Source organism: Neomonachus schauinslandi, chromosome 9, assembly GCF_002201575.2.
Source record: "Neomonachus schauinslandi chromosome 9, ASM220157v2, whole genome shotgun sequence".
Lineage (NCBI taxonomy): Eukaryota > Metazoa > Chordata > Mammalia > Carnivora > Phocidae > Neomonachus > Neomonachus schauinslandi.
In genome coordinates, this window is record NC_058411.1 from 60,044,744 (window position 1) to 60,057,246 (window position 12,503).

Genomic DNA, 12,503 nt, shown 5'->3' on the forward strand with positions numbered 1-12,503 from the left:
GGCCCTAAGAACAGGACTTTCCCCTTGTGCTTACCTCATTTTGCCTTGCTCAAGTCAACACATCAAAAGGTTTATGGAGTTCTCCTTGGATGGTGATGACTATCAAGCACACTAACCATAGGTTCCAGCTTCATGTCATCACTTGCTAATGTCTATTAACTGAAAATTTCATGGCATGTCTTTTTGCCCCTCCTGGCTCTCAGGCACCTATTACTGAATTGATTGGTTTATGGTACCCTATCATCATCAGTAAGCTGCATGCCAATTATTTTATTTTTACCTTTTTCGTTGTTCTTCCTTATACCACATTTCCAAACTCTTTTCTTTTCCTTATAGCTTCCCCCACCATATTCGATCTGCCCTGAAAAAATAAAATAATTGAGTGCTCTACAACTTAACTTTCCCATTGATGAGAATGGCATCTCTCTCCATTTATTCAGATTCATTCATTCATTCAATGAATATTTCTTCAGTGCTGCCATGTTTCAAACTCTTCTCTAAAAGCTGTGATCATATTAGACAAAAGTTTGTGTCTCTTAATAGAATTTTAATATTTTTCAAAAGTATTTTCTACATTTTCTTAGGTCAATTTCTAGATAGACACTTCAAGTTCTGTTGCTATAATGCAAGGCATCATATTTCCCATTATATTTTTAGTTAGTGCAAATATAGAAGAGCTCTGTTGATATTTTTGTTGTTGTTACTGTTGGTCTTCTACACAGCAACCTCAGTGAACTCTTTTTATTAGTTTTAAGAGTCTGTTAGTTGTCTTTTCTGTATTTGTTTATGAATCAATTACTGTAAATTGCTATATATGCTTCTTTTCATTAGGCTAATTCTATCATTACACTTTTTGTTTTACTTGGCCGTATTTTATTGTCTAGTTAGCTAGTGACATTGACACTAAAACAAAATATTTGGCACATGTTTGGAGTGGACTGTAACTGAGAATCAAATTTAAATGGTTTGTTGTGAAGCCAGGAAAACTGCTGCAACACCAGACACATAAAAATACATTCATTCGGCTAATACATGTTAACATTCAAGAAATTGAAATATACATTCAAATATAAAATATTTGAGCAGAGTTCAAGGTAACAATTACAGAAAAGCTGCCATATAAATAGGAGTCAATAAACTAACCAGTTTGTTTATCTCCCTACTTTTGCCAGAGAGAATATTGAGAGGAGAAATGACAAAAATGTAGAAGGGGAGAAATGCATACACTACACTTAAAATATGTTCTCCAAGATCGTATTTCATTTTGTAAGTGATGATACTGTACTCTTTCCCTTGACAAGTTATATTCACTTACCTCCTATGATGAAGTTTATTCAACATCTTCAACTACCACTTCCATACTCATTCAAAAATAATAATAATTACATCAAGAAAATAGCAAGTGATAGTACTTATTTTTGTGTTTTTATCCTGAGATGTGTGAACTATTCGTTTAAGGATTGTTTTTTTCTGCTGGATCGCACTTAATTAATAATTTGGATCATTCTATTTTTCTGTGAGAAACCACAATGTGACCATAAGTATTAAAAAAAAAAACAAAACTCATATTACGAGGAGAAGAGAGCAATAGACATATAGTGATAAGGGTAGAGCTGGTTAAAAGCACTAAAAGCAGAAGTATTTACAGATCACACTGCTTCAGCTCTTTCTAGAGCAACGAATCCAAACAGGGCTCTGCCTTATGTCGCTTTCTTTCACTTTACAGATGCTGAAAACTTTCAAGTTTCTATCTCCTAGAAGTGGGGTGAAAAAAAAGCTGGTTATTATTCCTAAGCCCATTGAAACTGCATTTGTGGCATCAAAATGGATTTTTTTTTAAAGCAGGATGTTGGATTGACAGTAAAGCAGCTGCTCTGCAACAAACGAAAGCAAAAATTAATAAGAGACCTTAGCAAAAGAAAGACTATTGGTTTTGCACACCCAGAGTAAATTGGCTGGATTTAGAAGAGCACACTTTGATCTTTTCCAGACTAATTACTGCTCTGTGGTTTGACTGTTTTGTGCATTAGTTGCCCTTCATACAAAACCGAAACTGCTATGGTGCACAGCTGTAATACAAATGAAAATTTGACATTCAGTAAACAAAGCATGGCAAGGGTCATTCTTTCAGCACAATAACTACATAATACAATTTTAGAATGCCTTTTGTATACCAAAAAATGACACATTTTAAGGCAGTTTTGAACTCAGAGTAGGCAGTCAAGGCTGTTTGTAAAGGACGGAGAGACTGCTCCCAACTCTGCTCTATAAATACAGATGGAAAACAGTTTATTTCAACATTGTAGAAATGCTAAGGAATTCACATATTTACAGAAATAAATGTGTCCGTTTTTAGAAGATGGCTTTTCATTTGTCTATAAGGTTAATTGGGAGCAGATTTCTTAAGTAGCTGTTTGCTGAAGCATTAATGGTGTTTATTCACCAATATGATTCTGGATTTGCTTCTGGGAAAGAATTCAGAGTATTTTATATGTAGACTTTACATCAAAATATTTAATGCTATATTTTTCAGAAAATGCAATGAATTAAATATTATAAATTATTATTTTCAACAACCCCAATTGAGGAATTTTTCAATTTTTCATTATTTATACATCACCATAATTATTAAGGCATCAGTCTCTTTCTGCCTAAGAGATATATTTAGCTTATCATCGAGTTATCCTTCTAAATGGCATGACTTTAAACAGTTTGCATTTTTAATGCGGTTTTGATGGTCACTCTAATAAGCTGTACAATAAGTTATCATCAAATGACTAAAAAATGGATCAAGTATATTGAAAGGCTTTTATATTATACTTGATTCAGTCTGTATTTAAATCAACTTAACCTTTGAAGCTATACAAACGTTACCCAGTTTTTTTCAACACACACATTCACACAACTTCAAGATACCTATACTTAAAAGTGAGAGGACTTTCAGTAATTCAGCTATTTAAAGTTGAAATATTTCAAATATAGAGAAATATTTGATTAAAGAAGTGATCTGTCAGAAACATTTCTGGCTAGACTAGACAAAAAAAAAAACAAAACCTTTTTTTATGCTTTGCTTCTCTCAAACTTTTGAAAAGAGGTTATGTAGAGAATATTGATGATATAGTTCATGGAATTAGCCATTCACCAGAAACCAAAAAAATCTGTATCTGGGATAACCGTAACTGGGACAGTGTGCCAGGGTGTCAGAGACTGGAGATACCGAGCTCCTCTTTCAACCATTTATGAATACCACACGTTCAATGTTGAGTAAATTGCCTCTATCATCATTTCTTTAATTGCTATAGGAATTATATAAATTGTATGACCTTCAGTGCCTCCCCTTTTCGCTTTCAAAACTTAACTGGATACATCCTTCGTATATACACAAAGCTGTTTTCTAAATGCCTGTTTCTGTCTGGCTCATTTACCTTTACCTCACAGAACAGCTCTTCTGGGGGGCGGGGGGGGGGGGTGGCAGCAGGCAGAGTAGTTACCTATTCACAGCAAGACTTGAGAGTTCAGTACAATAGATTTTCACAATATGTTTAGGAGAGGCCCAGAGCTACAGTGCTAAGCACCATGTGGAAAGGGAGATAAATACATAGAGATAGAACCATAGACCTCAGCCAAGTGGAGTGAGGAATAACAGAGAATCTATAACGCTTACTACTTCAGCAGCAATCAAACCCAACCTCTGCAAATTAATCAGCCTGCAAAACACCACGAATGGAGAAAAGAGGATATTGATTCCTGGAGAAGTCACCTATATTTTATTTTCCCATTAAAAATAATCACAGAATGCTATTCTAAAATACGAACATTTTCCCCCATGAAGTATAAAACAGACCAGTTCCTTTTTGCTAATACTTCTGAGATTATCTCAGAATGACTCCATGAAACACTTTTAATTTTCATCTGGGGAGAAAATTGTTAAATAAACCCTTAAAGCATTATTTGCCATGCATGCCATGTTTTTCCTTAAGGGTGTTAGAGTCCTGGGGTTATAGTAATTTACTGATGACTCAGTTTAGTGTGCTTTTGTTCCTGTGGCCATTAATAATGTAATGTCCCTTTCCGTTTGCTTTTGTCCTACATCATGGCTTTAGATTTAGAAACTACCTGCAAAGGAACAAGAAATTTAAAAATACTTTTACTTTTTCCTTTTCAAAATAAGGTTTCTTGTTAAATACCCAAATTAAAGACCCTTCTAATTTACCCCCACTCAAAAATTAAAAATAAATGCTCATTGAGGTAGAAATTTTTACCAAAAAAAAAAATGTAATTCTGAGAAACAAATTTGGTTTATTTAGCAGGGGAAGCTGTTTTCCATAATGTTTTCTTTTTTTTTTTTAAGATTTTATTTATTTATTTGAGAGAGAGAGAATGAGACAGAGCACGAGAGGGGGGAGGGTCAGAGGGAGAAGCAGACGCCCCACCGAGCAGGGAGCCCGATGCGGGACTCGATCCCGGGACTCCAGGATCATGACCTGAGCCGAAGGCAGTCGCTTAACCAACTGAGCCACCCAGGCGCCCCCCATAATGTTTTCTTAATTATCCTGTAAAATAATAAATAATTCTTTCATGTGCTGCACAATCAATTATAGCCTTATGACTGAAAGACTTTTTGAACCCCCGCCCCCACCATCAAATGGTTAATGTTCCAAGTTTGTGCTTTGGGGGTTGTTATAGTCACTAGTTCTGTTTTAAATTAAACACCTAATTAAAAGGAAGCCATTCATAAATAGCAATGTGCTGAAATCGGAATGGAATAACAGTGGCTCCACATACGTCCCGTTTTCCCACAAGGCTCTTAGAACAGTTTTTCCCCAGGAACAAACTGAAATTTGTCAAAGAGCTCAACTGTAACCTTTGCTGAGTATGCAAACTGACCACTCCTATCCCCAGCATGTTTCGGGGTGAGAGAAGGGCAGCCATTGTCATCTGCCTCTAGAAATACCCCTACAGCAGAGTGTCCTCACAGGTTATTCTGAGACTATTACTAATACTTCCCTGCTTCCTTCTGGCAAGAACCTAACTCCATACAAACCAAGAGAGAACAAAATTCTCAACCTTTGGGTGAAATGTGAGTACTTTCTGGAAATCTCGTAAAAAAAAAAATTACTCATGTATAATGGGGCCTTTAACTGCTCCCCACACCATTTTTCATCTTCTTAAGGTCAGAGGTTACAGGGTACTTTTTAACATGGGTTTAACACTTGCTGATCACTGAGAAGATGAAAGGCATAAATGGACAAGACTGGATATCAGGCTTCATTCACACCACCACTGTTTTGGCGTCTTGCTTTTCATTTCTGTGCATTCAAATGCTTACCAGCAAGATTTGAAAATTTCAGGATTCATCAAGTGCCGGAGCAGAAGATAGCGCATTCCGAGTATTCCATCATTGGTGAGGGCTGGTTATAGAGCTGACTGCCCTCTGGCCTCAGGAAGGTTTTTCACATTTCTCTTCCCCAAATATAAAGTGGGGATAAAAGATAGCTTTGTGGGATAAAGGCTGGCAAGGGTGAATGAATGAAATTGTGTCTTTAAATGATCTGAAGTCAGGTGCAATTTAAGTAAAAAAAAAAAAAAAACTACCTTTAACACATTGTGATCTTACATCAAAGCAAAGGGAATGTAATCTGCTGCTTTTCCATCTGAACAAATCCAGTAGCAATCATGCTTATTAAATATTTGCACGTAGTTCTTTCTGTGATAAAATTTGTACTGTCATCCAGGAACTAATTATCTCAAATGAGAGAGTGTATGTGAAAGTACTTTGTAAAGTATAAAGTACTACACTTGTAATAATAATAGTGATAGGTATTAAGTGCTTACCCTGTACCAGGCAATATGTTTGACAAGGGTTTATTTAAACCTCACAGCAACCTTTGGAGATAGATGCTATCATTGCCACTTTAGAAGTGACAAACCTGAGAGACACTGAGGCACTTGCCTGTTCCACATTGCAAGAAGGAGAAACCAAGGAAGAAGCCCAGGTCTGTCTGATTTCCAGACCCAAGTACATGACCCACACTACCCTATGTGAGGGATTGTTGTGACAGCAGCTATGACTTTTTTCCCATATTAAAATACGGTGCTTTTTCTACTGGGTATTTACCACAAAGATACAAATGTAGTGATCCGAAGGGGTACGTGCACCCCAATGTTTATAGCAGCAATGTCCACAATAGCCAAACTATGGAAAGAGCCTAGCTGTCCATCAACAGATGAATGGATAAAGATGTGGTATATATATACAATGGCATATTATGCAGCCATCAAAAGGAATGAGATCTTGCCATTTGCAATGACGTGGATGGAACTAGAGGGTATTATGCTAAGCGAAATAAGTCAATCAGAGAAAGACAAGTATCATATGATCTCACTGATAGAGGAATTTGAGAAACAAGACAGGGGATCATAGGGGAAGGGAGGGAAAAATGCAACAAGATGAAACCAGAGGGGGAGACAAACCATAAGAGACTCTTGATCTCAGGAAACAAACTGAGACTTGCTGGAGTGGTGGGGGGCGGGAGGAATGGGGTGGCTGGGTGATGGACATTGGGGTGGGTGTGTGCTATGGTGAGTGCTGTGAATTGTGTAAGACTGATGAATCGCAGACCTGTACCCCTGAAACAAATAATACATTATATGTTAATAAAAATTTTTTTAAAAATATGGTGCTTTTTCATGACTGACAATTATACCTCTGAAAATGCAGATGTTATTATAAATTAGAAAGCTGAAACATGGCATGTTTTGTTCATGAAAGCCTTTTTCCAAATGACTCTTCTTGTGTAGTATTTACTTTTATAGAAAAGTAAGTAAATATTGCACCCTAGAAGAAATTGCTTTTGTTGTTATTTTGTTGGTTAGATGAGTACAGTAAGTGCTATAAACACAAGCTGTCACATCGTTACTTGTTAACAATTAGATTCTTAGAGGCGCCTGGGTGGCTTAGTCGTTAAACATCTGCCTTCGGCTCGGGTCATGATCCCAGGGTCCTGGGATCGAGCCCCGCATCCGGCTCCCTGCTCCGCGGGAAGCCTGCTTCTCCCTCTCCCACTCCCCCTGCTTGTGTTCCCTCTCTCACTGTGTCTCTCTGTCAAATAAATAAAATCTTACAAAAAAAAAAACAATTAGATTCTTAAATATTTGATATTAACCTCTATGGCACCAGACTATATTGGTGACAGTAACACTATAATCAAGTACTATTATGTATTCAAATAAATATATAATTACCAATTCTACATATGAATTTTCTAATCTGGAAATTTCCTGGTATGAAAATAACAGATCCATAAACAAAAGAGTTTTCACTAAATCATTTTAGTTAAGAATTTATAAGAATCATAGTTTTCAAATATCCATCGTATCACTTTTGATTACGGTAGCAATAAACTATTTCTACTTTACAAAAGGAAAATCTGTGTCACAGAAAAGTTGTAAGAGGTGGTGAAACAAAGTAGTTCAATTTCTTCTAAAAGTTAGGTGAATGAAAAACTGGCCCAACCATTTAAGGATACTTCTAACTTTTAAAATGTTTTAGAAGAAACAAATCAACTCCAAATGCTCATTCACCACAATTAACATTTCAGGTATTGCAATTAATTTTGGAAGATGGTATATGAAAGAGAAAAGGACTAAGACTTCACAATATAAACCTTGCTAGAATAATGGACTGTGATAAATAATTGGGGGTTTCATTACAATGCAGAGGAAATCTTTTCTAATATCAAAATATTTTCTTCATTCTACCATTATAGTACTGCAAAAAGTCTGGGAAAAGATTAGGAGCTATGTGTTGAAGAAACTTGGTGTGAACTTTGCTAACAACAATCCAAATAAGTTTTTAGATTACTCTTTCAAGAAATTGCAGTATTTCATGCAAAACGGTATCCACTTTACCACTAAGGTAATTTTTTACTCACCACGAAATGAAAATCTATATTCTGCTCTCCCTTGCATGTCTCTTTAAAACCTCAAACCAGAGGAATGAGTCACATTTTGGGACCGTTTTCTTTTTTAATCTTCTTCACTCTATTCTGTTTCTAAAGGGACACTTAGTTTTAACTAGATTGCAATTTCATTTGAAAAGAATTGAACAGGCTTTCTAGAATGAGTTAAAGATTACCCATTGAGAGTATTTTTGGCAGCTACCTTTAAAGATGCAAGGATCTGTAAAAAATGGTACATCTAGATTTAATACAGATAATACTTGGTTCTTTTGAGATAGAAATGGTGTAATTGTGATATTGGCAGGAAAGATATGTAAGATGTGCTTTTCACTTATAACATCTCTTTGGACAAGCACAGTTTTCTTTATAGAATTTTATTACATTGAGAATGCTAAGTACATTAGTGAATTTCTTATACAATGACAGTAGAAACATCTGGTGTCATTTTTAATTCAAATGGTTAAATATACACCATATTATTTCATATTACTTGCAATTAGAGTGTGAAACTCAAGGTGTGTGGTAAAAGTCATTAATTATCCAATCATTTCTATGAAAAATAAAGGGGAAAGTATTAGACTCGTACTTTTGTAAACAGATACCTAAACAAATAGTTCAGGGAAAAGCCAAAGGTGAAAACAAAAACTAGTAACAACAAATAACAAATAATTAAGAAAAAAATTTTTTTTTTCTTTTTTGGCTTTTTTTATTGTATCCATATGATGGATACTAATGAAAGTTATTATGTTAATTATTTCACAATATATGTAAGTCAAGCCATTAAAAATCATAAATAAATGTTTCCCTATGTGCCAAGCACTATGTTATTTTACAAAAATTACATAATTAATTCCTTATAACAACCACATGAGGTAGGTAGGTATCCATTTTACAAATGAGGAAAAAGAAGCTTAAAGGGTTAAATAAAGGGTTAAATAACTTCTCCAAGGTCACAGACCGAATTCAAGTTTACTCAAATCTTCAGTGTAGTCTAGTAACGGTTCCTCATTGTTCAACAGCTATGAAAAACATAACTTTCTTATTCACACTAAGACTTATGTTAACAAAATACACATTGGCACTCCAGTTCCACATGAAGGAACTTAGAAATAGGGATTTCTGGTATATATTAAATATACATTTATCATGTTCTAGGCACTGGACCAGGTGTCTATGATACAACAATGAAAGAGAACATAGTCCTTGCCCTCCAAATGAGCACAGTCTAAAAGAAGACAAACATTTAAAAGGTCATTGCAATAAAACAAGGGAAGTGCTATAAAATAATAACAGCTAATCCTTTTTGATCACTTACAGTGTGCCAGTCATTGTTAACAAGCACCTTATATATTTACTCAAGTAATCTTCACAACAATCTATGAGATAGATACCAAAGAGATAAAGAGGTATATTGTTGGAACACAGAGAAGAAAGCCCTTTCACTCTATCTAGATAGGCCAGACAATTGAGCTGAGTCCTATAGGATATACATGTCCACAAGAAGGAGGGATGTATCAGTCAGTATAATGTAAGACAGACCACAGGACACAAAACCCTCCAAATCTTGTTGATTCGTAAAAAGATTTATAGTTGCTCACAAAACCCGTCAGGTTAGCTTGGGGGCTCTTCATATCTTCTCACTCTGGGACCCAGACTGACAGAGTTTCCACCATCTGGAGCATCACCAGTTGCTCTAAGCAACAAAAGGGGATGTCATAAATATTGCACTGGCTCTCCAAGTCTCTATCTCTAACACATGTGTCACCTCTGCTCTGTTTTCATTTGCCAAAGCAAGTCACATGGTCACACCTAGCTCTGATGGGGAACGGAAGTGCCATCCTACTATCTACCCAGGGGTAAGAGAATAACCCTAATGCTTACCAAAGGGTGGAGAGGATAAGTAAACCAAAGACAAAGGACATATGCAAAGGAATGGGAGTGAAAGAGTGTTTGCTAATGGTGGTTTCGATGATAAAAGCATAGGGTGTACATAAGGGAAGCATGGAAAGGAGAGGAAAAGTCAGGTGAGTGCCCATCATGAAGACTCTTAACACATGTGGCAAGTTTAGGCCTCATCTTTTAGGCCATAGGAAGCTATTGTAGGATTTTAAGCAGAAAGAGAAATACTATCAAAATTTTCATCAGAAAGGCCATGCTAGCTGAAACAAGAAAGAAAAATTAGAAGAAAGTAGAGATGAGGGGACTGTAGGAGTTTCCCATCTCTAGGTAACAAGTTAGCTCAGACTTAGCAGCTTCAAACAACACAACTTATTATCTCACAGTTTCAATAGGGTAGAAGCTGAGCTTAGCTGAGTCCTCTGCTTCCAGGCCTCACCAAATTGCAATCCAAGTGTCAGCTGAGTCACCAGAGGCTCGACAGGGGAAACAGCCACTTCCAAGCTCCCTTATGTTGTTGGCAGAATTCGCTTCCTTGCAGCTACAGGACTGAAGGTTTTAGTTTCTTGCTGAAGGCCACCCTCAGCTCCTAAAAAAGTCACTCACAGCTCTTTGCCCCGTGGGCTTCTCCAACATGGCCACTTGCTTTGTTAAGTTTATTTATTCAAAGCCAACAAGGGGGAGAGTGTCTTACCATAAGGAGGGCCTAGACCCTCTTTTTTAAGGGCTCTTACCTGCATAAGTCAGGCCCACCCAGGATAATCTTATCAGTTGATTTTGCAATCAATTGATTCAGGACCCTAATCACATCTGAAAAATCCCTTCACTTTTGCCATAGTCTACAGGCTAGAAGCAAGTCACAGGTCTTGCCCACATTCAAGGGAAAGGGATTATATGGGATATGAACACCAGGGAGTGGGAGCCACCTTACAGTCTGAGCACAAAAGGTACCAAATGAAAGGATATCTCAAGTGTCCTGGTGAAAAGTTTTAAGATCCCAGACTAAGTTAGCTTCAAAAATGTTTAAGAGATACACATACATCTTATATATAACTTGACTTTTTATTAAAGTTTAGGTAATTATGGGGCACCTGGGTGGCTCAGTCGGTTAAGCAGCTGCCTTCGCCTCAGGTCATGGTCCCAGGGTCCTGGGATCGAGCCCCACATTGGGCTCCTTGCTCCTCGGGGAGCCTGCTTCTCCCTCTCCCTCTACTGCTCCCCCTGTTTGTGCTCTCTCTGACAAATAAATAAAATCTTTAAAGTACTTTAGGTTAATTATTAGTTTGGTCCTTTTTTTCTTATCTGTAGAACTGAACTCTGATAATATTCAAAGTAAATGTTTTGAAATGTTTTGAAATGTAAAAGAAAAGAGGCACAAATATTTCAAGTATCTGGATCATTCTAGCCAGGAACAAAAATAAAGAAAAATATATGAATATCAGATTACCAAGCATTTTAAGACTTGAAAAATATGGTACAGAGTATAACTGATAAAATTTATGTTGCATTTTTTATCGGTTTCTACCAAAGCAATTGTTTTAAAACATGTATCTATACACATTTGTGTAACTTTTCATGGGTAAGATAATTTAATGAGTACTGTACAAGGTCTTAGCTTATCTGAACTCCAATTCTGGAAAAAAAATAAAAACCAAACAAATGTCAAGATGTCAATCAACATCTGAAATGCAGAGACATTTAAGAGCTGTCTTAGAAAGTGACCAACTACCTGCCTCGGTTGGCTCTAACTAGAAGTATCAGTCACATTTGCTGATTATGAGCCATAAATGTACATGACTGATTACAGGGAGACAAAAAGGAAGGTAATGTTCACTGACGGCTATGTATCCATTACCCTGTTACACCTTTATAGAGACCTCCTTAATGCCTGCATTCTTGAAATGCAACAAAAATGACCAATATGATTATTTTAGATTCCATAAACTACCATATAGTTTAGCTGAAATTAGAGGCACCCAGCAATTGAGGGAGACCAGATTAGAATAGAAGCAAAACACACTGTGAAAAGGTTAGTTTCACCCGTTTAGGACTGAAATTCACTGGTTATGAAAGTTGTGGCACAATCTTGAAGTGAAGGCTCAATCTCTGGACTCATCTTTAACCCAAAAGTAGAAACCAGGGGGGAAAAAAATCTCCCAAATTTTCACTATCCATCAAAGACAAATTTCATGAATCTCTACTACCCAGAATTTCCAGGGCTCCCCAACACTTAACGTTCACAAGGACGTTTTGCACCCTGAGCTTCAAAAAATGTCACGTTATTTGCATCAAAGAAAAAAGAAACAATTATTTCATAGGAAACAAATCTGCAGTTTCTTTCTAAAAGCCCCCTCTGTATGTGAATAAAAACATCATGGGATTGCCAGGAACCCAAACAGCCCAAATACCACCTCAGTGTGCTTGCTTTTTAGAATTCTGTGACATGCACACTGCCGCCTGCTGAGGATGTGAAAGGGGACAAGTCAGAGAAGATAATGAACCAATTTCAGGTGTCTTCACATTCTGTCAAAGTGAACATTGGAAAGTGTTTATCACTATTATTTATATAACATTGAAAGAAAAAAGATTTTGAAATTTGTGGTTGGTCTAGAACGCTTGGCTAACACTCCATGGATAATAACCAAA